General features: G+C 41.1%; 1 protein-coding gene across 1 annotated transcript in view; it reads left to right on the top strand.

Moving 5' to 3' along the window:
• Positions 1-25,726, top strand: part of LOC127580315 (uncharacterized) — a 93,610-nt gene that overhangs the window by 3,617 nt on the left and 64,267 nt on the right. The window contains exon 2 of the mRNA XM_052033610.1: positions 9,226-9,488. The gene's annotated coding sequence lies outside the window, so the exon portion shown is untranslated. The remainder of the gene's footprint in view (positions 1-9,225; positions 9,489-25,726) is intronic.

Genomic DNA, 25,726 nt, shown 5'->3' with positions numbered 1-25,726 from the left:
CTTTGGAGGAAATTATTGAGTGGCTGGAATGTAAAATAAGACAGGTTATCGTTATTAGTCGCATGTACATCGAAACACACAGTGAAATGCATCTTTTGCGTAGAGTGTTCTGGGGGCAGCCCGCAAGTGTTGCCATGCTTCCGGTGCCAACATAACATGCCCACAACTTCCTAACCCGTATGTCTTTGGAATGTGGGAGGAAACAGGAGCACCTGGAGGAAACCCATGCAGACATGGGGAGAACATATAATCTCCTTACAGACAGTGGCAGGAATTGAACCTGGGTTGCTGGCGTTGTAATGGTGTTACACTAACCGCTACATGGAGCAACTGGAGATTTATTATGTTCTTGATGGAGCCTTGGTTCAGCCTAGGTCAATTCAGTATGGTTTTGCTTGACGCTGCATGATCTAGTTGGCTGAATATGGTTTAACTTGGTGCAACTTGATTGTAATTTCTTGATGCAACAGCTATTACTTAACTGATTGAGTAGAAAATGGGCAAAATGTATTTTTTAAACTCAGTCTTGGCAGAATCTATAAACGTTCAACAACCATCTTTTCACACTTATCTATCCTTCCAAACAACCTGCCCTATCGTACTGGTCATAGTATTAACCTTTCTGCCCTTTCCCCGACAGAACTGTCGAACATATCCTCATTTTGCTGTGTATGGTGGCAGCAGGAGGGTCACAGGAATCTAACCTGGTGTCCCTCAGTTATCTTGGAGAGAAAGATTTGAAGACAACATCTCATGAAAAGGATGATTGTCATATCCTGAGGGATGCAGTTTAAAGGCTTGTTAGAATCTTTTATGATGGTATGGGGCTATAATCGCACATAGGGCTAGCTTGGGTAAGGACATCAGGCTTCTTTCTCAAAAATACTTTTATGAACTAATGGGTAAGTTTACTTTTACAAGACTCCTGATGCAGGGTCTCAACCCGAAACATCAACTATCCTTTTGCCTGCACAGATGTTGCCTGACCCGCTGAGTTCCTCCAGCAGTTTGTTTTTTGCTCCAGATTGCAGCATCTGCAGTCTCTTGTGTCTCAACTAAATTAATCTAATAAAATCATAAAAAAATAATGGCAGGAGTTGGCTGTTGGCTCCTTGTGCCTGCTCCACCATTCAGTAAGGTCATGGCAGATGCTTTTTATCTCATTGCCATTTTTCTGCCATAACCCTATTTCCCTTGATTCTTTTAAAATCTAAAAATCTGGCAGTCTCTGTCTTAAATGTACTCAGCCTGAATCTTGCATATACTATGCCTCCATAGCCCTTCAAAGATTCACCACTCACTGGGTGAAAAAAATTCTTCTCATCTTAGTCTTGAATAGCTAACCCCCTATTCTGAATCTGTGACTCTGATTGCAGATACCCCATTCAGGCAAAACACCAACAATGTTTATACCTGTCTGAATGTTGTATGTTTCAATGAGATAACCACTTATTCTTCTAAATATATAAGAAAATAGGCTTGGTTTTGTCTCATACAACAAATCCACCATCTCTAGAGTTGTCAAAGGTGTTCTGAGTAAACCATACCTTCGACTGAACTCGCTTCTTCCTTAGGTAGACAGATCAGACATGTATACAATATCCCAGATTTGTCTCACCAAGGGCTTACATAATTGGAACAGAAAGTCTCTACTCTTGTGTTCAAATCCTCTTGCAATAAGGTCAAACTTACTATTTACCTATATTCTGCATTCTGCTATTGCTTTTCCCTTGTACTACCTCGATGTACTAATGTGATGAAATGATCTGTATGGACAGCATGCAAAACAAAGTTTTTCACTGTACCTCAGTACATGTGACAATAATAAACCAATTTACCTTCCCATCTGCTTGCTGAACCTGCATCACCTTCAATGGTTCATGTACAAGCACACCTAGGTCTTTCTGAAATCCAACACATTTCAATTTCTTATCATGTAAAAAGTACCTGCCTTTCTATTTTGTTTCTATCAAAGTGGATGACCTCACATTTTCCCACATTATATTTCATAAGCTATGTCCTTGCACATTCACATAACCTCTGAATTCCCTTGAAACCTCTCAGCATCCTCCACACTGCCCATTGCCTAGCTTTGATTCATTAGTAAAATAATAGTCAATTTCTCTAACATTTCTTTACTCAGTATAATTTCTCCTACCTTGGCCTCGAAGGAACCCATATTAATCTTTGTTAATTGTTCAATAGAATCTCAATAGAATTCTCAATAGAATCCCTTACAGTCTATCTTTATGTTTCCTGCTAACCTGACCTTGTATTTTATTTCCTTTTCCTTATCAATGTATTGATCCTTCTTTGTGAAATTCTGAAATTTTCCCAGTTCTCAGGCTTACATTTTAGGCAACATTATACACCTTTTGTCAATTGATGCCTCCACTTTCATGAGAAAGGAAAAGGACGGGAAAGGATGTGAGTATATAGCAGTACGAAGGGTGGTGGGATAGGGGCTGATAGGTGAAAGGTGAGACCACAGAGGGAGAGCAGTGAGAGAGAAGCTCATTTTTGATCAAATGAAAATTATACCAAAGGTTTTGACACACTGTGGACAATAAACTTTTTCTCAGGCTGGAAAGCTAGGAAAGGTAAGGGAAAGGCTTGGGAGCTAAGGGCTTACATAGGTTGTGGGAAGATAAAAGGAAGAGGAATGCTCTCTTTGTGTGTTGGATTCTGCTGTCAAGAATCAACTACCCCTACTACCAGTCCTATACCCACCTATACCAATCTCATTTATCAGCACTTGGCCCATTATCTACAGTTAAAATTTAAATTATTAAAATTGAATAGTTTTTTAAAAATTAAAATAATTCGGCACAGCTTTGTGGGCCGAAGGGCCTGAATTGTGCTGTAGTTTTTCTATGTTCTATGTTCTAAAACTAACTAAAGACCAAAAACATCAAATTGAAGCAAAATAATTTTCTTCAAAAGAGGAACTTATCTTTCCTTGGATCCAAATGGCAGTTTCTCATAATACTGGGGAATCTCATAAAATCTGCCCTCCCAATCTGTCAATAAATCTTAGATATACATGTTTCACAGTGTGTGTGGAGAAGTCTGGAACCTACTTCTGTTTCAGTGGTTGACCACTGATGGCTCTGATTGGAATCACTGGGTACAGTCAACACCGTTTGGTCCCATGTGATCAGGACCTGGCAATGTTAGCATTCAGTGAAGTAATTAATGTGATGGAGTGAGGTCAGGATCTTGGACAGCCTCCTCACACCATAATGGTTTAATGCTTTTTATTAATGTTCCCCAGGAAAAGTTATCTGAGAATTTGGATTAACATCAGAGTCTGTTTGAATTTGAATTAATTTTGGAGCTGTAGGATCTTCAGGAGCTTTTTGTTCCAATGTAAATTCCACGCACACCCACATATCATAGTGGGTGGAAACAGTTAAGTAACCAAACCTTTCCTGACTAAGTCACCATTACAAATCCTCACTGAGAATTGCAGGCAAGGGGAGGGTCAATGCTGGTACTTGAATGTGGAATCAAAATTGGTGCCTGAATATGGTACCAGTCCCAGAGTTGTTCTTTGCACAAGTGCAGTAGTTAGTGCTGGTGTTATATAGGGTTTGGTACTGGCCAGATTGGTTTATCTAAGTGCTCCTACATGGATGTTGCACTTACAAGTTGCATTTCTCACAAACAGTGATCTCTTGGACTAGTTTATGAGATGGAGTTCAGTCATGGACACTGGTGAAACTGGAAAGAGAGAATGTGAATGATGGATGATGGGATCCAATCATGCCTAAGGACCATCTGTTTGAATATCAGCCACTTCATCTGCTGACCCATCTCTTAGTTTATTTACCGAGAACACAATTGACAACTCGTCCTTCATACCATTATAATTGTTCTAACTTAAATTGAAGACACTAGTTATGGACCTGTGGTGTTCATCCTCAAACTGCATTTGGAATTCTATCATATTGTGGTCACTGCCCCCGAGGAGATCTTTAACCATAAGATCTCTTATTAATCCTTCCTCACAAACTCCAAGGCAGAATACAAAGTTAATGGCAGGATTCTTGGTAGTGTGGAGGAGCAGAGGGATCTGGGGGTTCATATCCACAGGTGGATAGGGTAGTTAAGAAAGCTTATGGGGTGTTAGCTTTCATAAGTCGAGGGATTAAGTTTAAGAGCCGCGAGGTAATGATGCAGCTCTATAAAACTCTGGTTAGACCACACTTAAGAGTACTGTGTCCAGTTCTGGTTGCCTCATTATAGGAAGGATGTGGAAGCGTTGGAAAGGGTGCAGAGGAGATTTACCAGGATGCTGCCTGGTATAGAGAGTATGCCTTATGAGGAGAGACTAAGGGAGCTAGGGCTTTACTCTTTGGAGGGAAGGAGGATGAGGGGAGACATGATAGAGGTGTACAAAATATTAAGAGGAATAGATAGAGTGGACAGTAGCACCTCTTTTCCAGGGCACCAATGCTCAATACAAGAGGGCATGGCTTTAAAGTAAAGGGTGGGAACTTCAAGGGAGATATCTGAGTTTTTTACCCAGAGAGTGGTTGGGGCATGGAATGTGCTGCCTGGAGTGGTGGTGGAGGCAGGTACATTGGTCAAATTCAAGAGATTATTAGATAAGCATATGGAGGAATTTAAGATAGAGGGATATGTAGGAGGAAGGGGTTAGATAGTATTAGGCGAGGTTTAAAGGTCGGCACAACGTTGTGGGCCGAAGGGCCTGCATTGTGCTGTATATTCTATATTACTCATGACCAAACCTAAAACAGCAGGTTCTGGATAGGTTGCGTAACATACAATCCTTGATGCACTCCACAAATTCTTCTACAATATCCTTGCCAGTTTGGTTCGTCCAATCAATATGTACCTGTAGATTAACATCTCCAATGACAATTGTTGTTCCCTTCAAGCATGCCCTAGATATTTCCCCATTTATACTCTGCCCTATAGAGTGGTCATGTAGACTACTCCTATCCATGTTTTCTTTCTTCTGTTCATTATTTCAACCCAAACCAATTTTACATTACTACCCACTGCCTCTGTATCACAATTCAACTCTGCTCTGATACCTTCCTTGATTAACAATGCTACCCTGCCTCCTTTCTCTTTTGGTCTTTCTCTTGGAACATCATATAACCTGGAATATTGAGCATCCAGTCCTGGTCACTGTGCAACCATGCCTCTGTTATAGAGACCAGGACTAGGTGCTCAGTATTCCAGGTTACGAAGGAGAGAACATAGAATGGTCAGAGTGGTGAGTAACTGAGAAAGGACAACGCTGTACTTTGGAACTGATCTATGTACAGTGGGCTGGATGAAGGTTAGAGGTTCTTGGATCAGGGATAATGGGAAAAGTGTAAGTATATAATTGAGTCACAGTGTGTTTCATGAATTTTGAAGCACATATTCCAAACTGGCTGCTCTAATACATAACTATTTTTTCAGCTTTGGCACAAAGACTGCTAGTTCAGTTATGCTTATTGTTGAGCTTGCCTTAAATTCCATTTGTTCCTTTAAGAAAGACAGAATCACAGAGCTCTGCAAATGCAGAGAGATAAGCAATGGGAAGATGAAACTGTCTGAGGCTGTTCCTGAGTGGGGAGAACAACTCTGTGTAAAATTTTATGGAAGATGGGTACTGTTACACTGCATTTCTCACTGTGGAACCCACTCCAAATGAGATGCATTTCCATCTCTGCTACACTACCGCAACCCAACCCAACCTCATCTTACAGACATAGTAGCTGAATGAAACCTAACAAAGAACTATTCATTTGTAAAGATCACAAGATGGAGATTTTTCATGGTCTGTTAACCATGGTCTGATCTGTGTGTTGATTCTCAGACTTCCTTCTCTTGCAGTGTGCCTGGCTGACTACACTTCAGCCCCTGGTCCTAAAACCACCAGCATAATTTATCATGTGTTAATTTAAATTAGATGGGCCTTGCAGTAAGTAAGAGAGAGTATTTAGATCTGTCAGTAATGGTTTCAACAAGCTAAAAGATTGTGTCCGACTCTTCCAACAGGCAGGGAACATAGGACCAACCCATAAGGGCAAGGTTCAGATAGATGTTGGGGAACATGTGAGGTGCAGGTGGATGGCGTGAATTGGAGGAAGATGTGAGGTCAGATCTAAGGCTGGCTACAGTGAATGAGGCATAGGCTGAGTGGGAGGAAATGAGATTTGTAATAAGATAGGTGCTCAATACTTGCCTTCTAGTGAGTGGGAGACTAAGCTGATGGTAATGATGTGTAAATGACAGAAGAAAAATATGGAAATAATTAATGCAGCAAAGTGCTTTTTTGACGTTTTAAACAATCAAGCAAGGTTTTCTTTTACAGACATTTGAATGTTGATCAGACTCTATATTAACTGCATGTCTAGTGGGGGATATGAAACTTATGAGACATAAAATGGAAGGATACACAGCTGATTTGTTGTAGGTTTATACTATCCCACAATGGAAACCATAATTTACAATCACTCTTGGGATGCGTTTGTCGCTAGTGAGGTTGGCATTTATTGTTGATTCCAAGTTGCTGTAGTTGTATGGAGGAAATTTAAATAACTGTGTGGGACTGGAATCAAACATGGATTAGGCTGGGTGAGAATGGTAAATATCCTATCCTGAAGAACTTTAATGAACCAGTAAACTTTTTATGATAGTCTGACAGTTTCATGGTCTGTTTTACCAATACCAAACTTTCTTTTTGATGCCTTTCCTTGCTGTCTCTTAAATCACCTTTTGAAGCACATTCTCCTATTTTTGTCATCAAAATCCAGAACTCTAGTTCCCAACTCTCCTTGAATATCCACACACTATTTCTTACTCATTGAAACACAAATGTATAGCTTCTAACTTTCCCATCAAAGTCCATCCCTCAGTCCTCTTCCTCTCCCATTGAAGTCTGCCTCTCTGCTCCCCTCACTCTCTCATCAGTATTCAATCCTCTTGTTCTCTAATTCTCTGATGAAAGCCCATCATCCAGTGCCATAATTCTTCAGTTGAAGGCCATCCTTCCAGTGCCCTAACACCCCCCAATTAATTATTTATTTTCACATGATCAAATACTGACTAATATATGTCAAGCATTTCACATACTGTAAGAGGATGGGCATGAACTAGCATGGAGAGCTTTCTTCATTCATTTATACCTGAAAAAGTCCATTTGCATTTTAATTAATAGCAGGTGCTTATGTTTGTTTCTAGTTAAATCATTAGGAACTTGGATGATCCAAAAATACCTTGAAGTTTAATAAAACAGCTTCTCGTTCCTAATTTGGTTAGCACAGTGCAGTGATGTATTTATTAAAAAAAAGGGATGAACCTGGAGCTGGGGACAGAGTTTGAAGGATCAGACTTCCAATAACTGACAGTAACATTAATAGGATATTTCAGCCTTTTCAAATCTGACGCACAAATTTGGCGGAAAGAGGTGGCAATCAGGACACAAATCTGACAGCAACAAAAGAGAGTTTGGTGTCAAAATAAAAGAATAACGATGATTTTCATCAGAATTCTGAAGTTGTTAACTCTTTATCTCTCTCCACAGATGTTACCTGACCTATCGAATCTTTCCAGAATTTTCAGTTTCTAGAATTTTCGGTTTTTATTTTTGATTTCCAGTATCTGCAGAGGAAGCCACCAATGATTCGGTCAGTGTAATGTGTTCTGACTCCATTTCCCGCATTAGGTGTGGGAAATATAGATCAACTATAGACACTAGGATAATGAGGAGAGGTGCGGCTAACTTTAATGAGTGATTAACTTCCTATTGCCAACATTTGTGATAAAAGCACCAGTGTAAATTTGTAATGCGGTTCTGGTAATTCATGGATGGGATGCCAAGTTAAAGTATCTGTTCCCCAATAATATCATATTCTCTTCAAGCCTCTGTGTGGCATCTTAGCATATCTTACTACATTAAGAGTGTAATTTGCTGCAGTGGTAAAGAAAGGTTCATGTTTCTATTGCACTGTTACAAATTGAAGACATCCCAAAGTGATTTAGGGCCCACGAAGGATGACCAGAATACATATTTTAGCGAAGTTGGTTCAAGGATAAGTATTGATCAGAACAATGAGAGGAACTCCCCTGCTCTTTTTTAATTTTTAAAATTTTTAAAAAAATTTTATTTACAGTGTGGTAACAGGCCCTTCGGGCCCAACGAGTCCGCGCCGCCCATTTTAAACCCAAATTAACCTACCCGTACGTCTTTTGGAATGTGGGAGGAAACCGGAGCACCTGGAGGAAACCCACGCAGACACAGGGAGAATGTACAAACTCCTTACAGACAGCGATGGGAATTGAACCCCGATCACTGGCGCTGTAATAGCGTCACACTAACCGCTACGCTACTGTGCCGCAATATTATTTCAAGGCATCTTGGGCATCCACCTGAGCGAGCAAACAAGGTCTCAGTTTAAAGTTTCTTTGGATAAGCAGCAGCACTTCCAACAGTGCAGTGCTCTTTCAGTACTGTGCCAGTGCCATCCCCAACAGTGCAACACCCTGTCTGCTCTACTCTTCCCTCCCCTCCACCTCTGAAAGTGGCACTCCATCCATATTGTTCCTGTGTCCAACAATGCAGCATTCCCTCAGTTTTGCACAGTAGTGTCACTTACGAGCTTAAGTCTCTGGAGCAGGACTTGAATCCACAAACATTTGACTTACAGAGAAATGTGCTATCCTCTGTACAAAATCTCCCACTGTTTAACCAAATGTTTATCTACTTGTGAACTGCGCTGAGGTGTTTGTCCTTCAGAGTTAACTGTTGGCTGGGTATTTGGTATTTCTCAAGCATCTGGTGTTTCTCTGACTGACTGATGGTAATGAATCTGAACCTTGCCCCTCAAGAAACAACCAGTCATTGCAGCAATTTACAGCGAGGTTTTGATGGCAGTGGATTTCATCAAGAGTAAGGAGGAAAGAAGAAAATACTTTTACGATTTTTTACCTTTAAGCAAATATCAACATTTGCTGTTCATTTCTGGTGTATGGTAGATTGGAGAGTGGGAGACTGACACTGACTGGTCTTTTATCCTGTGGGAGTTAATTCCAGTCTCAGACAGAGTTGGAGCTATGTCTGTAATACCAGACTGAGTCATGTGTAGAAACAAACATTCTTCCCTGGGATGGAGGGCCCTTCATCCTTTGTGTTAATGAGAGCAGAGACTCTGGTTCATTACATGTGGGTGACAAATATTATTATGTTCTATTCTTTGCTAGGTTGGTTCCTGTCCTGAACTGAGATCTGCAGATCTGTGGGCAAGAACTTATGAAGACCTTGAGGATGAATGTTGGAGAGTTTTGTTGAGTATCTGCACAGTATCTGTGAGGTATGGAGGATTATTTCAGTATTCACCTGTATCCTGAGGGGATTTTGTTAACAATTCAGCTACAATGTTGAAGATCAAGCTGCCTCTCTAAACAAGCTGTTCCAGTACAGCTACCACACTGGTGTCTACCCACTAATATAGAAGATTGCTCAGGTAAGACATGTTCTCAAAAAAAGGACAAATTCATTAAAACATGTTATTAGCCCATCATCTTGGTTATCAGTGATCTATTGGAAAGTGTTGCTGACAATGCTATCAAGCTGCCCTTGCCAATAATCTGCCCTCCATTGCTAAGTTTGGCCTCTGCAAGAACTACTCACTCTAGACTTCATTATATTCTTGGTTTGTATTTCCTTATTCCAGGCTGAAGTTCTTTCCTCACCTGTTTCTGGATCTTATAACAACATCCAATCTTTGTTTTTGTTTTCTTTTTTCTAACCCACAACTGGTTCTTTATTTGACCTTAAACCCAATTCAAATGCCTCCGCAAGGTCACTCTCCAACACTTTCATTTTTAAACTGCTTCTCTTGCCAGGTTATACTTTCCGTCATTTGCCCCACCCAAAACACCAAAGTGATAGTATGGTTCTTATCACCAAATCACTTCATAGTTCCCTATTGTCTGGAATTTTTTTTTCCTTTGAGCATTTCATCGTGTTTCACCTCATTTGCTTTTCTCATTTTCTGCAGCCCACTCAAACAAAATAAGTATTTTTTCAGCAAGACATTGCTTTCCTCTGGGCTCTGTATTAAGTGATTTCTCATCTTTGGCACCTTGAACCTCCAGTTTGCCTTCTATCCTCATGTTCATTAAAAGCCTATTTTCCCCAATTTTTCCCTATTTTTCCCTTCAGCTAAACTTCCTACCCTCATGCTTATTCCCTTGATCGTTCCATCTCATGTACCTTTGTTATGCCTGTCATCTCAGATCACAGGACCATCTCAGATCACTTTCTTCTGTCCCTGTCCAACCATGTCCTCCTTCTCCAAGTTCAGCCATGGAAAAACCTAACTGCTGAATTCAGATACAAAATTCAACCTTTCAACCTTTTGCCCTCCATTCACAGTGATATTTCTGCAGATTTCAATCATATCAACCACACACTTGCTACTTTTGACACTTTAGAATCTGTTAAAACCTTTACTCCCTCTTACCCTAATTGCTGTTCATTATAGCCCTCATGTCCATTCACCTAGGTGGAAGGGATGCTGACTAGAAGGGATATTATGGACCATTGGTTTAGCCATTCACCACAAGATTTAGCAGGATCACATGTCACTATATGGTCATATTCTCATCTCCCACAATTTTGATATTTATATATTTAGTCATGTGTACGTCAAAACACACAGTGAAATGTGTCTTTTTGCATTACTGAGAATATGCTGGGGACAGCCCACAAGTGTCGCCACTCTTCTGGCACCAACAAAGCATGCCCACTGCTTCTAACCTGTACATCTTTGGAATGTGGGAGGAAACCAGGACACCCAGAGGAAACCCACGCAGAAATGTTCTGTATCCCACGATCACCCTAGAAAACAAAGGTAACCCTAGCTACTTTTCTGCTCTGCAAACTGCCTTATATCTTCTCCTCTGTCTCTTCCACCCTCCCATACAATAATAAGTGATAGGAACTTTTGAACTATAGTGTTGCTGAAATTGAGATGATCCAGTCAGATGCCTTAGCTGCTTCCCTCCTTTCCCCTTGTCACTGGCGAAATCTCTAAGCTCTCTCACATCTTCCACCATCCCCCTACCCTCACCCAAGTCTTAGCCCTGATCTCATCTCTTTCTCTAATTTCTCTTGTACTTCTGCTTAAGTTCCTCTGTGATGTCGTCCATGAGAGCCACCACTTTGTCCCTTACAACTATTCCCTTGAGCTGTTGCACACCCAGTTATCCTGCCTGTCTCCCATGTTAGCTGATTTTAATCTCCCTGTCTCCTCAGAAATTAGCTATTTCTCTTTTCAATCTGCCATCATGACCCCTTTCTTCAAAAAACAGTCTCTCCATTCTTGCAGACTGCTGGCACCATTTACCAACTTTTCTTTCCTCCCTAAAATCCTTGACTGTGTTTTAGCTTTGAATTGCTCCAAACATGTTTTCCTCCCTACCACAGCACTAAAGTAATTTTTTTTCTGCCCTAATATGAGGCTCAACAGCAAATGTTCCTTTAAAATGCTTCTGCCTTGAGAAGTAAATAATGCTGTAGATGCTATATAAATTTTATTTATTTAAGTCACATCTTAGACAGAGCTGAATTTCAGAGGTGAGCTGAAAGCATCAAAATAGTAACTGACTGGCGTTAAAGAGCCTCGGTGAAATTAAAGCCAGTGGGACTCGGGAAGAAACTGCACTGATTGATGAGGATGAAGGAATATGGTTGTTATTGGCCAATCATTCTTCTCATAGGACATTGGCTGGAGGAATTCCTCAGGACAGAGTATTATCTTTGGCCACAATATGTCCTGATGTAGGGATGTTCATTGATGATTATAGTATGTTCTGTTTGTGTCTTCTCAGGTAATTAAGCTATCTATGCTTGCATATTGTAACACAAGAAAATAGGAGCAGGTGTAGGCCATCAGGCCCTTCAAGCCTGCCCCTCCATTTAATAGGATTATGGCCTCGACTCCTCTTCTGTGCCATTTCTCCATAACCCTTCATTCCTTGATCCATCAAATATTTATCCACCTCCACTCTTAATGATCTAACTTCCACGACCCACCAGGCCAGAGAATTCCAGAGATTTGCCACCTTCTGGGAGAGGAAATTTCCACATACTTCAGCTCTAAATGACCAGGTCTTTATCTTATAGTTATGTCCCCTTACTTGAGACTCTCCCACAAGTGAAACCATCACAACGTCTACCCTGTCAAGCCCCTGGGGGAGCTTATATGTTTGAATAAGGTCACTTCCTATTCTTCTAAACTCCAAGGAATACAGCCCCAAATATTTAATCTCTCTAGGCAGGGCAACCCTCTCATCCCAGGAATTAGCCTGGTGAATCTCTTCAATGTTAGTATATTTTAGGTAAGGTAACCAAAGCTGTACACAGTACTCCAGGTATGACCTCATCAACATCCTGTACAATTGCAACAAAATCTCCCTATTTTTAAACTCTAACACCTTTGTAATAGAGGACAGAATGCCATTTTTCCTTCTTAATTACTTGTTGGTTCTACCTGCTAGCTTTTTGTGATCCATGTACTAGAACACTCTGTACTTCGCTCACTTGCATTCTCTCTCCATTCAGAAAATAATCTGCCTTTTGATTTCTTTTACTGAAGTGCATGACCTCACGCTTCCCCACATTTGCCAGTCTTTTGCCCAATTACTCAATCTATCTATATCCAATAGCAGAATCACAGCATCTTGATCACAATACATATTTGCACCTATTTTCATATCATCAAATTTGGAAACCTTACAGACTGTTCCTCCAGGTCATTAACGCAGATAGTGAACAATTGTGGGTCAAGAACTGATCCCTGCAGTACTTCACTAGTTACCTCCTTGAAGTCTGGAAAGGACCCAATTATTCCAACTCTGTTTTCTGTGAAACAGCCAGTTTTCCTCTGATACCAAGGGATTTTAATTTATGCATCCACAGGTTCCCCTCAATTAATTTTCCCTATTACATCCTCAAAGAATTCAAGCAAATTTGTGAAACATGATTTACCTTCCATAAAATTATGTTGATTAGGTTTAATTATATTCAGCTTTCCTAAATGATTAGCTATTTCCTCTTTGATGATCAACTCTAGTATCTTGCCAATAATAGCTGTCAAACTAATTGGCCTGTAGTTCCCTGCCTTCTGCCTTTCTCGGGGAGTCATATTGGCTGCTTTCCAATCTTCTGATACCCTCCCAGAGTTTAGTGAGTTATAAAAAAATTCAACCAATGGGTTCATTATCTCAGCAGTCACTTCTGTAACAAACCTGCCGTACAGTCCATTGGGTCCTGACCACTTTCATTTTTTAACACACTGAGTTTCTTCAATACCTCATCCCTTGTAATTGGGATTTATGTAACTTCTACCATGTTATTTGAATTAGCTCACCTGATTTCTTAGGAATATTAGCAATGAAGACTGATGCAAAAAATGTATTCAACATAGTTGCCATTTCTTTGTTTGCTTTTATTAATTCATCACCCTTGTTCTGTAGATGCCCCACATTTACCTTGTCCACCTTTTATCTATTTATATATCCATAGTAATTTTTACTGATTACTTTTGTACTACATGCAAGTTTTCTCTCCTCATTTTCTTCCTTCTTATGCGGTGTTTAGGATTCTTTTGTCACTGTATCCTAAAATTTTCCCTGTCCCCTGGTCTACCACTAGCCCTTGCCACTTTGATACCCTACTTTTCAGTTTAACATCATCCTTTACCTCCTTTGTTACATATAGCTTGTGCTTCTTTCTCATGGAATCCCTCTTTTTGATTGGGATAAACTTGCTGAGCATTATAGACCAGCTGTTTGAATATTTGCCACTGTTCATCTACTGACCTATCTGTTAGCTTGTTTACCCAGAGCCCCTTTGACAACAACTCCTTTATACCATTATAATTGCCCAAAATTATACTCAAACCTCAGATGGCACCTTCCAAACTCACGACCTCCACCAGCTAGAAGGACAAGCGCAGCAAAAGCACGGGAATACCACCACCTGGAAGTTGCCCTCCAAGCCACACACCATCCTGACTTGGAAATTTATGGCTGCTCCTCCACCACCGCTGTGTCAAAATCCTGGAACTCCGTTCCTAACAGCATTCTGGGTGTACTCAAATCCCAAGGACTGCCATGGTTCAAAAAGGCAGCTCACCACCACCTTCTCAAGGGCAACTAGGGAAGGGCAATAAGTACTGGCTCAGCCTGCAAAGCCCACATCCCTTGATGGAACATTTAAAATTCTGTTTGGAATTATATTAAATTGTGGTCACTACTCTCTAGCGGATCTTTAATCACAAGATTCCTCATTACACAAGACCAGATCTTAAATAGCCCTTTTCCAGCAATGTACCGCTCTAAAAAGCAATCTCTGACACATTCCACAAATTCTTCTACGATACTCTTGCCAGTTTGGTTCAGGCAATCAATATGTAGATTAAAATCTCCCATGATAATTGCAGTTCCCTTCAAACATGCCTTTGATATTTCCCCATTTATGCTCTGACCTACTGGAGATCATACTTTGGGGGTCTATAGGCTACTCCCACCCATGTCTTCTTTGCCCAGTTATTCACTATTTAAACTGAAATAGATTCTACATTATCACTGTCTTTATAGCGTGATTCACCACTGCTCTAGTGTCTTCCTTAATTAACAAAGCTACCCACCTCCTTTCTCCCTTGGCCTGTTCTTTTGGAAAAGTGCTTAACCTGGAATATTGAGCACCCTAGTCCTGGTCACCCTACAACCACGTTGCTGTAACAACTTTGATTTTTGTTTTACATTTTTTACAGCTCTGGATTTGCTCTGTTTTGTATATTTTTGTTTACATCTTCTGCCCTGGCCTATCACACTATGGTTTCCAGTTTCCCCCTCATTATCCTGTGCCACTGTTCTTTTATTTTCTGCTGATTTATTAAACCTTCCTTCATTGGGGTCTTCCCCTCCTCCTAGTTAGTTTGAAGCCCTATCTATAACCCTAGTTATGTGATTCAGCAAGACACTGGTCCCAGTACAGTTCAGGTGGAGCCCACCCAGCAGAACAACTTTCTTCTTCCCCAGCACTGGTGCCAGTATCCCAGTCTCCCACACCAAACTATGAGCCATGCATTTACCTCTCTAATCCTATTTACCCTTCACCAATTGCATGTAGTTGAGGTAATAATCCGGAGATTATCACCCTTGTGCTTCTGCTGAACCTCCTTCCTCATTCTAGCTATGTTGTTAGTGCCTACATGGATGATAACCTGAAAGACATTTAGGGATGGACAATAAATGCTGCTCTTATCACATTCCATGCAGGAATATAAAAAATGTTAAAATGGGTAGAAGGAGTTATATATAGATCATCTGTGATCTAATTGAATGGTAAAACAGATTTGAGAGGTGAATGGCCTCCAGCTGTTCCTAAGTCATTTGGCATACCCCTCATCTGACCCATTCACAGTAGTCAATGATTTCTGTCAGTCTTTTAGGAATCATATCATTATTTAGTGGGTATAGATTGAACTATCTGCTGTTTTTAAATACTCTTGGTATTTTAGCCATTTTGGAGTGGCCAATTTTTGGGAGTGGCCGTGTTTGAGCTGTGAGTATCGTGGTTGAATATAAGTGCTGAGGCTTCAGTGAGAGGAGGCTGAGCAGGTAAGAGAAGGTAGAGGCAGGTAAGGTTTTCCTTAGAATTACTCTTCCTATTAGAGTAGCTGGGATGGCCATTAGGACAGTGGCATGCTTCTCCTGCAGGATGTGGGAGATCAGGGAAAATCCCTGATTACTTCATCTGTAGGAAGTGCGCCCAGCTGCAGTTCCTGACTGACCATGTGAAGGAACTGGAGCTAGAGTTGGATGTACTTAGGATTGTCCAGATGCTGAGAGCATCATAGACAAGAGCTTTGGTGAGGTGGTCACACCCAGGGTGCTGGCAGCAGATAGTTGGATGATCACCAGGAGAGGTAAGGGGAAAAGACAGACAGTGTAGGGTCCCCTTGTGGCTAGTCCCCCCAGCAACAAGTACCCCGTGGGATACTGCTGCAGGCATGACCTATCAGGGTGGCATGGTAGCATAGCAGTTAGTGTAACACTAGTACAGTGCCAGTGATCAGGGTTCAGTTCCTGCCGCTGTCTGTAAGGAGTCTGTACGTTTTCCCAACGACTGCGTGGGTTTTCTCCGGGTACTCTGGTTTCCTCCCACATTGCAAAGATGTACGAGTTAGTAGATTAACATGGGTGTAATTGGCTGGTGCGGACTCGTTGGGCTGGAATGGTCTGTTACTCTGCTGTATAAATAAAGTTTTAAAGTTTTTTTAAAAGCAGCAGCAGTCAGGTCAGTGGCACTGTGGCCAGTTCTGAGCCTCAGCAGGGAAGGGTAAAGTCAGGCAGAGCAATAGTGATAGGAGACTCTATAGTTAGGGGGACAGATAGGAAATTCTGTGGCCGCAAAACAGATGCTAGGATGGCGTGTTGCGTCCTGGGTGCCAGGGTCGAGGATGTCTTTGAGCACCTGCAGAACATTCTCAAAAGGGAGGGTGAGCAGTCAGAGCTTGTGGTGCACACTGGCACCCACGACATAGGTCGAGAGGGGGAAGAGGTCCTGTGCAGTGAGTATAGAGAGTTAGGAAAGAAGCTGAAAAGCAGGACTTCAAAGGTAGTAGTTTCTGGATTACTGTCGGTGCCATGTGCTAATCAGGGCAGGAATAGAAAAATGGAACAGGTGAATGCATGGCTGAGGAACTGGTGCAGCGGGCAGGGTTTCAGGTTCCAGGGTCATTGGAATCTCTTCTGGGGCAGGGGCAACCTGTACAAGAGGGACAGGTTGCACCTTAACTGGAGGGGAACTGACACCTGGCCCAGAAGTTTGCTGGTGCTACTCGGGAGAGTTTAAACTAGTTTGGCAGGGGGTTGGGAACTAGAGCTCCAGGTCAGAAAGTGGAGGGATTGAGCAGAAGGTAGATCTCATGACCAGCAAGTCTGTAAGGAAGAACAGGCAGGAACAAGGTAATAGACATGATGGGATGAATGGGTTGAAGTGTGCTTATTTTAAAGCTAGGAGTATTGGGGTAGGGTGATGGATCAGTACATGGAACTATGATGTTGTGACCCTTACAGAAACTTGGTTGCGAGAGGGACAGGACAGGGTGCATAATGTTCCAGGGTTTTGATGTTTGAGAAAAGATAGAGAAGGAGGTAAAAAGGGGGGTGGGGGGGTGGGGGGTTGGGGTGGAAGTTGCACTATTAATCAGGGAAAATATCAAAGCTGCATTCAGAGGGACTTAATGAAGGGCTCATCCACTGAGTTTATATGGATAGAGCTCAAAAATAAGAAAGGTGCAATCACTCTGATGAGATTATACTACGGACCCCCAATAGCCAGCGGGACATTGAGGAACAGATATGCAGGCAGATTAGGGATGTTGTCGTGGGTGACTTCAACTTCCCTAATATAGACTGGGACCTTCTTAGTACAAGCGGCTTAGACAGGGCAGAATGTATTAGGTGCATCCAGGAGGGTTTCTTAAATCAGTATGTAGATAGTCCAATGAGAGGAGGGGCCATACTGGGCCTGGTATCAGGAAATGAGCCTGGCCAGGTGACTGACCTTTCAGTGGGAGAACAGTTAGGGAACAGTGACCACAACTCCTTAAGTTTTAAGATAGCTGTAGATAAGGAGAAGCATGGACCTTGTGGGAGAGTATTAAACTGGAGCAGGGCACATCAGAAGAGTATTAAGCAGGAACTAGGGAGAGTTAATTTGGGAACAGCTGATTTTGGGCAAGTCCATATCTGACACGTGGGGGGTGTTTAAAGACCAACTGCACAGAGTACAGGACGATTATGTTCCAGTAAGAAGGAAGGACAAGGATGGCAAAGTAAATGAACCTTGGATGTTGAGAGAGTTGGTGAATTTAGTCAAGAAGAAAAAGGAAGTGTATGTAAGGTTTATGAAGCTAAAATCAAATGGAGCCCTTGAGGATTATAAAGAAGCCAGAAAAGAACTCAAGAAGGGAATTAGGAGAGCCAGGAGGGGCCATGAAAAGTCCTTGGGAAGTAGGATTAAAGACAATCCCAAGGCATTCTATACATACATCAACAGCAAGAGGATAACTAGAGAGAGGGTAGGACCACTCAAGGAAGAAGGAGGGAACGTGTGCTTGGAGGTGTAAGGTGTGAGAGAGATCCTAAATGAGTAGTTTGCATCAGTATTTACCAAGGAGAAGGAAGTGAAGGATAGGGAGATCAGTGTGGAGCGTGCTAATATACTAGGGCATTTTGAGATATAGAAGGATGTAGTGTTGGGTCTCTTAAAGAACATTGAGGTGGATAAGTCCCCAGAGCCAGATGGGATATACCCCAGGTTATTGAGAGAGACAAAAGTAGCTAATGTTGTTCCATTATTCAAGAAGGGAAATAGGGATAATCCTGGAAACTATAGACCGATGAGTCTCACAGCAGTGGTAGGGAAGCTATTGGAGAGAATTCTTTTTATACAGTGGCAGGTTTTTTTATACAGAGAGTGGTGGGTGCCTGGAATGCGCTGCCAGGGTGGTGATGCAGACAAATACGATAGAGACATTCAAGAGGGTCTTAAATAGGCACATGAGTGTGCAGAGAATAGAGGGATATGGACATTGTTTAGGCAGAAACGATTCGTTAGGCGTTTAATTACGAGTTTAATTAATTTGGCACAGCATTGTGGGCCAAAGGGCCTGTTCTTGTGCTGTACTGTTCTATGTTCTATGTCTATGTATGTAATATCCTCAAGGAGTTAAATTGTATGGTATCTGGGAATTATTTGTTTTCTTGTAATTGTGTCAGTATTTATAAGCGTCAGTGCCGAGTAACCATGGAAACAATATGTTCAATGTTATCAACGCAATGCTCAATTGGAGCTTGGAATCTGTAACTATGAGAGATAAAATAGACACAAAGTTAGCCTCAACATGCAGCAACAGCATTGAAAATGATGTCATTCAGCCCCTCTTGTCTGCAGTATATATATATTTGTCCATAACAAATACATTGAATCATGCATCTAGTATCATTGAAGATTGCATCCATATATCTGTTCAGGGGATATGCATCCTCACATAACTCTATAAGATTTTGTATAGTACACACGTCTTGTTACAATTGCTGTCACACTTCTGATAATATGAGGAATACTAAGGTGGATCTGCTGGTATACAACAAGTTTTATTTTCATTTTGCAAGGAAACCCTGCACCTCTGGGAAAGTTGTATGAATCCTATATATTAGATTTAAGATGAGAGATTTAAGTTTGCTGCACTTGCAGAGTAGTTATGATTCAGGCTCATGAGTTGCATCACCATTTTGCAGCATCAAGCCCTCCATGTTCCTTTGTTATCCTTATATGATCACCATTCCAGTGGCAGTCTGTGACCTTCCTAATTGGCATATCCAATTATCTTGCTCCCCAAGTCAGTTTCTACAATCTGCACTCTCAGATCTTCAATGCAAGTAAGGTAAAGAAATCACAAAGATATCTGAAAGGTTTCTCAATGACCCACAAAGGTCATTAAACAAAGGTATAGCGGGTAAACAGTTCATCAAAGATTTACCATCCCTGGTCACCAGGCGAACTCCTTTCGTCCCCTGATCATCTTCCACTGCTCCACTAATCATCACCAAATGGGAGCAATTCACGGAGTTTTCAACGTCCATTATGGAGGCACAAGAGGATTGGGGTAGAGAATGTGTGAGCTGAGTGCAAGAAGGTGAATGTGGTAGAAATAAAATGGAGAGTCACTGCGAGCTTAGGGTTATATTTGCAGACAGAATTTTCAGATGGTCAAAATGATCAATCCCTCAAACTACTGATCAACAAACTATTAGAAAAAAGTTAGTAACATGCATTCTTTTTAAAGCATCTTTTACAACCTCTACATTGAAGATTGTAGAAACTGACTTGGAGAGCAAGATAATGTCCTTTTTTTTTGTTCACTTTCTTCTGCACCATGGACCCATTCCCCAGCTTAGTATTTACATTTATGAAGAACATCGAAGTACAAGAGCAGGAGTTATTGACTGATCCTATTGCTGTTCTGCAAATTTCTCTTGTTGACAGAAGTGGGTGCTTGCTAGTAATGGTGGTTGGAGGTTCTGGCCAGACTCAGACTTAACTGCCATTGCTCTCACAGGATTAACTCTGTTGAAGTTGGGAAAGATGTGTCAACATTAGCATTCACTTTGTTGCACAACGCTGTCCAAGGTTGAAATGATTGCTGATAAGAGCCATTCAGATATGATAGGCATGAGCCTTGGACTGCATTCTGTTGAGATGGAAGCCACATCAGATGATAGAAAACTGTGTTTTAATTCCAGTCAGAAACTCTGTACTGTTACACAAATAGGCAGTTGAGTAGTAATAAAAAAAATCCCCATTCAGTCTCACTGGAATAAACCTCCTCCCATTCACTCCTATTGTGCAGAATCCTAATGGACAAAGTCTTCTGCTCAATTTAGCTTTGTGTATGATTGGTACAGTAAAGTTGTGTTATAGAAGGCATTGTTTAGCTTTGTTAAATGTGTGTGATGATCTGTAATGAGTAGCTGATTAAATAGAACTTGGAATGTGGGTTGTTGTGTGAATGTTACAGGCAGTCTATAAATATCCATGTGCAGGAATATTGAGTCCTTAGTAACCACTTCAGCTTGTCACGATTCAGCCTAAAGGACATCACCTTGTTGTTAATTGTAGTGAATCATGCCTGCTGTGACTAACAAACACACCTTCTTAGTTTGTACCTCTATGCACACTTCAGGATAATTAAGCTGCATTGTTAGACTCTCCAAGATTCTCACCCCATTAGTCCTGTTATTATGCACTGTTAACTTCCGCTTGGCTTTCTGTAATCACGGCTAATGTGTCTGTTTTAAAAGAGTTGGGCACTTTGGAGGACTGATGTCAAGGGTTCATTACCTCATATGGTCTTATTTATTTCTGGGCACTTTTCTGCACATATCAAAATGTTTCTATGGAGAACTGAATAAGAGCACTTATTGCCATCAGACATCTTTAGCATAAAACTGCCCCTATTACAAAGTGGGAAATTGCCTTGAGATCCAATGCTGAACAATATGGACCATATTTGAGTATCCTGGCTCCTAAATTAATTAAGACACAAGAAAGACTGCAGATGCTGTAAATCTGGAGTTACACACAAAATGCTGGAGGAACTCAGCAGGTCAGGTAGCATCTATGGAGGGAAATGGACAGTCGACATTTCGGGTCGAGACCTTCATCAGGACTGGAAGGAAAGAGGGGACAAGCCAGTATAATAGGGTAGGGGGAGGGGGTCGAGGAAGGGCTGGCGGCTGATAGGTGAATCCAGGTGAGAGAGGAGAAGATAGGCAGGTGGGAGGGGGGGAGAGTGGGAATGATGTAAGAAGCTGGGAGGTGATAGGTGGAAGTGACAAGGGCTGAAGAAGATGGAATCTGATAGGACAGTGGACCATGGAATAAAGGGAAGGAGGTGAGGAGGGGAACTGGAAGGAGAACGTATGGGTGATGGGCAGATCAAGAGGGTGGGGTAGGGGAAAGCAAAGGAGTGATGGGACCGGTGGGATAAGGGAAAACAAAGGGGGGGGGGAGGAAGGGAACAGAGGGGAGTAGTTACCGGAAGTTAGAGGAATCAATGTCCATGACTACCAAGGCGGAATATGAGGTGCTGTTCCTCTAATCTGCATCTAACTTCAATTCGGCAGTAGATGAGGCTGTGGACAGACATGTCAGTGTGGAATGGGAAGTGGAATTAAAGTGGCTGGGGACTGGGAGATCCTGGCTGTTACAGTGGATGGAGCGAAGGTGCTCGACAAAGTGGTTCCCCAATCTGCGTTGGGTCTCACCAACATAGAGGAGGCTGCACCTGGAGCACTGGATGTAATAAATGACACTGTTTAGTTCCTCCAGCATTTTGTGTGTTGTTCCCAAGTTAATTAATCTCATTCAGATTGGTGGGTATTCCTGAATTAGAAACAGTAGAATTCATAGGATTTGAAGGAGCAAGAAAAGGCTCACCAACCCTCACCCTTCCAGAATGTTATTTGCTGTGTTGGTTAAGTAAATAATTTTGTAAATGTCCCCATAAGACCAAGGTTTGCATGTATAATAGTGGATTTCATTGCTGGCTACTAGCTGTTAGTGTTTGGAAATCAGAGTGACTGGGATTGCACTGGTGATGAAGATACAACACAGAAACTGGCTATGGTTAGAATTTTGGTGCAAAGCATGTAATTAAGATGCCTCATCACACTACTGCAGGGTTATAATTACCGGGATATCTCCTTAAAGATGATTAGGTTGTTTGACTTTAGATTCAGTAGAACCACATGAACATACTGTATTAATGGTTCAATGCTGCATTCAGAGCCAAAAAAAATTAGAATACTAATTAAACTTACAAGGTGAACATGTAACCCTCATATTTTTTCTAGCACTTTCATGGATCAATCATGACTATATTGATTGTCCATGGCTCTGTGAAAATCCCAAAGTAATCCTATTCTCCTACACTCTCCTATTTTGCCAGTTCCTCTCTTTTCTAGTGGTCCTGTATCATTCCCAAACTAAACCCACTGCCCTTCTTTCTCCATATTATTCCCATTGCTTTGTATCAATCCCAAGCTTGTCTCCACGGATGGAGACATGGGTGGAGAGAGTTTTCAGAAGTAAAACTGAAGAATTCAGCCACTGGTGATTGATTTCCGGCAAATGAAACCTCATCCCTGGGAGCCAAGCTCTGAGTAATTCATGCAAGAGATTGCTTAGTCACCAGAATTGATGATGTGTAAGTGAATGATCAATGCTTATTGAAAATAAGTACTAACACCTAGCTTCACAATCCCTTCATTAACCAGACTTGGAAGGTCAGATATATTCACTCCCACAGAGACCCTTCACTGGGACACCAACTTAGAGCAACAAATGAATGTACACAATGATCATACACAGCAACAATCAGGAAATATCCAGCTCTTTGCTGTCCCTGAGTCTGTGCAGACCCAGCATAAGGAAGGAGACCTGAAAGTCAGACTACCAATCATTTCTAATCAAATGCTGAATATCAGTGTGAGAGTATCTGTCTCTGTAGACCAGTCTCCAAGGAGATCAGTGGCAACCTTTGTTGGTAAGGATAGGATTGAACTTGGCTGCAAGTTGAATCTATCAGCCTGTATTTGTTTTATTTAAAAAATATTTCTGATTTTGATTGAGCTAAATTCTCAGTTTATAATGATCTCTCTCTCTCTCTCTCTCTCTCTCTTCTCTCCGTCCCACCCACCCAATGTGTGTGTCTCTCTCTTTCCCCCTTTCTCTTTTCCTTTTGTTTTTCTTAATTTGGCTGGGTTACTATTATCCTTCTGCCATTATTTCTTTCTCCTTGTATCTGAATTCCTTTTCTCTGATTCATACTCTTTTTTAGCCCCATTTTAATCACTTTCTCTGCCCACAATATCCCTTCAACCTGCACTATTCTTTCTTTTGGCATTCACTCTTTCACTCTGACCCATCTCTCACACACAGTTAATGAACGAGTGAGTGGGAGCTCAATTTTCCAATTTGGAGCTCAGAATTTGGATGTAGTTCTGGGATAGCTACACAGAGCACAGTATGATTCACCAGGTTGCTATGCTGGTTTCCATGGCACAGAGCAGTTGCTATTCATATTGCAACCGATTTTCTATTATGTTTGTGCAATGGTTATCTTGCAGTCCCAGTAGTATCTCATTTGTGAATGAGTTAATATTCTTACATGTAGTGTCCCACAAATTAGTTTGGTTCAATGTCCAAGTTTGATTGAGAGTTGCTGGTTAAGCTGCAAGATGATTGATTGCTTATTATTACAGGTATCTTTTGTAAGTGGAATTTAGTTCTAGAATGCTAACTTGCCATGTTATGTCATTCTAAAATTCCATAGTAAATTCCAGATAAAATACCACAGTAATACTACAGTGTAATACTGTACAGTACAGCAAGAAACATAAAAACAGAGTGTGAGAGCTTCTAGATATATGTCAGAAGAAAAAGACCATCAAGGTCAAATGTGGGTCCCTTACAGATATAGATGGGAGAATTTATTTTGGGGTATAAGGAAATAGAGGAATTAAACAAATACTTTGTGCCTGTCTTCACAGAAGAAGACACGAAGAGCCTTCTGGAAACAAGAGGAACCAAGTGTCCAGGGGAAATGAGAAAATAAATGAAATAAGTACAGTATTAGCAAAGGAAGTACTACCAGAAAGGTAAACGAGTCTGAAACAAAAACATAAGACGCTAGAAATGCCCAGCAGGTCAAGCAGCATCTATGGAGAGAGAAAGATACTGCCTGATCTGCTGAATATTTCCAGGATTTCATTTATGTTTCATATTTCTAGCATCTGCAGTTTCGTACTTTAATTAAAGAACCTAAAAACTGAAAAGCCAAGATTTTAATGATCTACATCCTAAAGTTTTGAAATTATGGAATAATTCTTGCAGAGTGGAAAGTAGCAAATGTGATCTCAGCAAATTAGGAACTACCACCTGTTACCCTGACATCAATTGTAGGGAAAATGCTGGAACCTATATTAAAGAATGTGATAGCAGGACACCTTAGTAAATGATAATGTGATTGAGCAGATTCAACATGGATTTTGGAAAAGGAAATCAGTTTTGGCTAATCCACTAGAGTTCTTTAAGGATCCAGTAGAGAAGCTATGGAGGAGATCAATGGATGTGGTGTATTTGGATTTTCAAGAGGTTTTTGATTAGTTCCAAAATACAAAGTTATCCACTTAAAGTTGAGTTTTAAATGGTGAGTTATTGGGAAGTGTTGATTTTCAAGTGGATCTGGGTATCCTTATACATAAGTCATTGAAAGTTAACATGCAGGTAAGGCTAATGCCATGTTGCTCTTTATTGCAAGAGTATTTAAGTGCAAGAGTAAAAATGTCTTATGATATTTCTATGGGACCTTGGTGAGACTACGCCAGGAGTATTGTACATAATTTTGGCCTCATTACCTAAAAATGGATATTCTTGGTATTGGGGGGAGGGCTGTGAAGATTCACCAGACTAGTCCCTGGGTTGATAAGGATGAGGATAGACTGAAAGGCTTAGACCTGTATTGTCTGGAGTTCAGAAGAATGGGGTGTGAACTCTTTGAAGCATATAAAATTCTTGGAGGGCTCAATGGTAGATGTGGGGAGGATGTCTTTACAGGTCATTTGAGGTTCATTTTTTGATTAACTATCAGTAACTACTGCAGTGTCATAGGGATCAGAGATGGGGCCTCAACTATTTTCATGACTTAGATGAAGGGACTGATGGTAGCCAAATTTGCTGATGATACAAAGATAGCTGGGTTAGCAGATTGTGAGACTGACACAAAAAGCCTGAAAAGGAATATGGATAGGTTCAATGAGTGGGCATCTGTAAATGAGTATGAAATGGGAACATGTAGGGTAATTGCTTTAGAAGGAATGATAAAGCAAATTATTATTAAGTAGAGTAAGACTACAAAATATGACTATACAATGAGATCTGGGGGTCCTGGCATATAAAACACAAAAAAAAGCATGCAGGCTTAGCAAGTAACTTGGAAGGCTAATGGCCCTTATTACAAGGGGTAGTTTTGAGCAGTTTTACAGAGTGCAGGTCAGACCACACCTGGAACAATTTGTACGGTTTTGGTCTCCATGTATAACGAGTGATTTTCTT

The sequence above is a fragment of the Pristis pectinata genome, chromosome 19, assembly GCF_009764475.1.
Source record: "Pristis pectinata isolate sPriPec2 chromosome 19, sPriPec2.1.pri, whole genome shotgun sequence".
Taxonomy (NCBI): domain Eukaryota; kingdom Metazoa; phylum Chordata; class Chondrichthyes; order Rhinopristiformes; family Pristidae; genus Pristis; species Pristis pectinata.
Note: the sequence above shows the minus strand (reverse complement) of the source record. Positions and strands in the feature narration are given on the sequence as shown.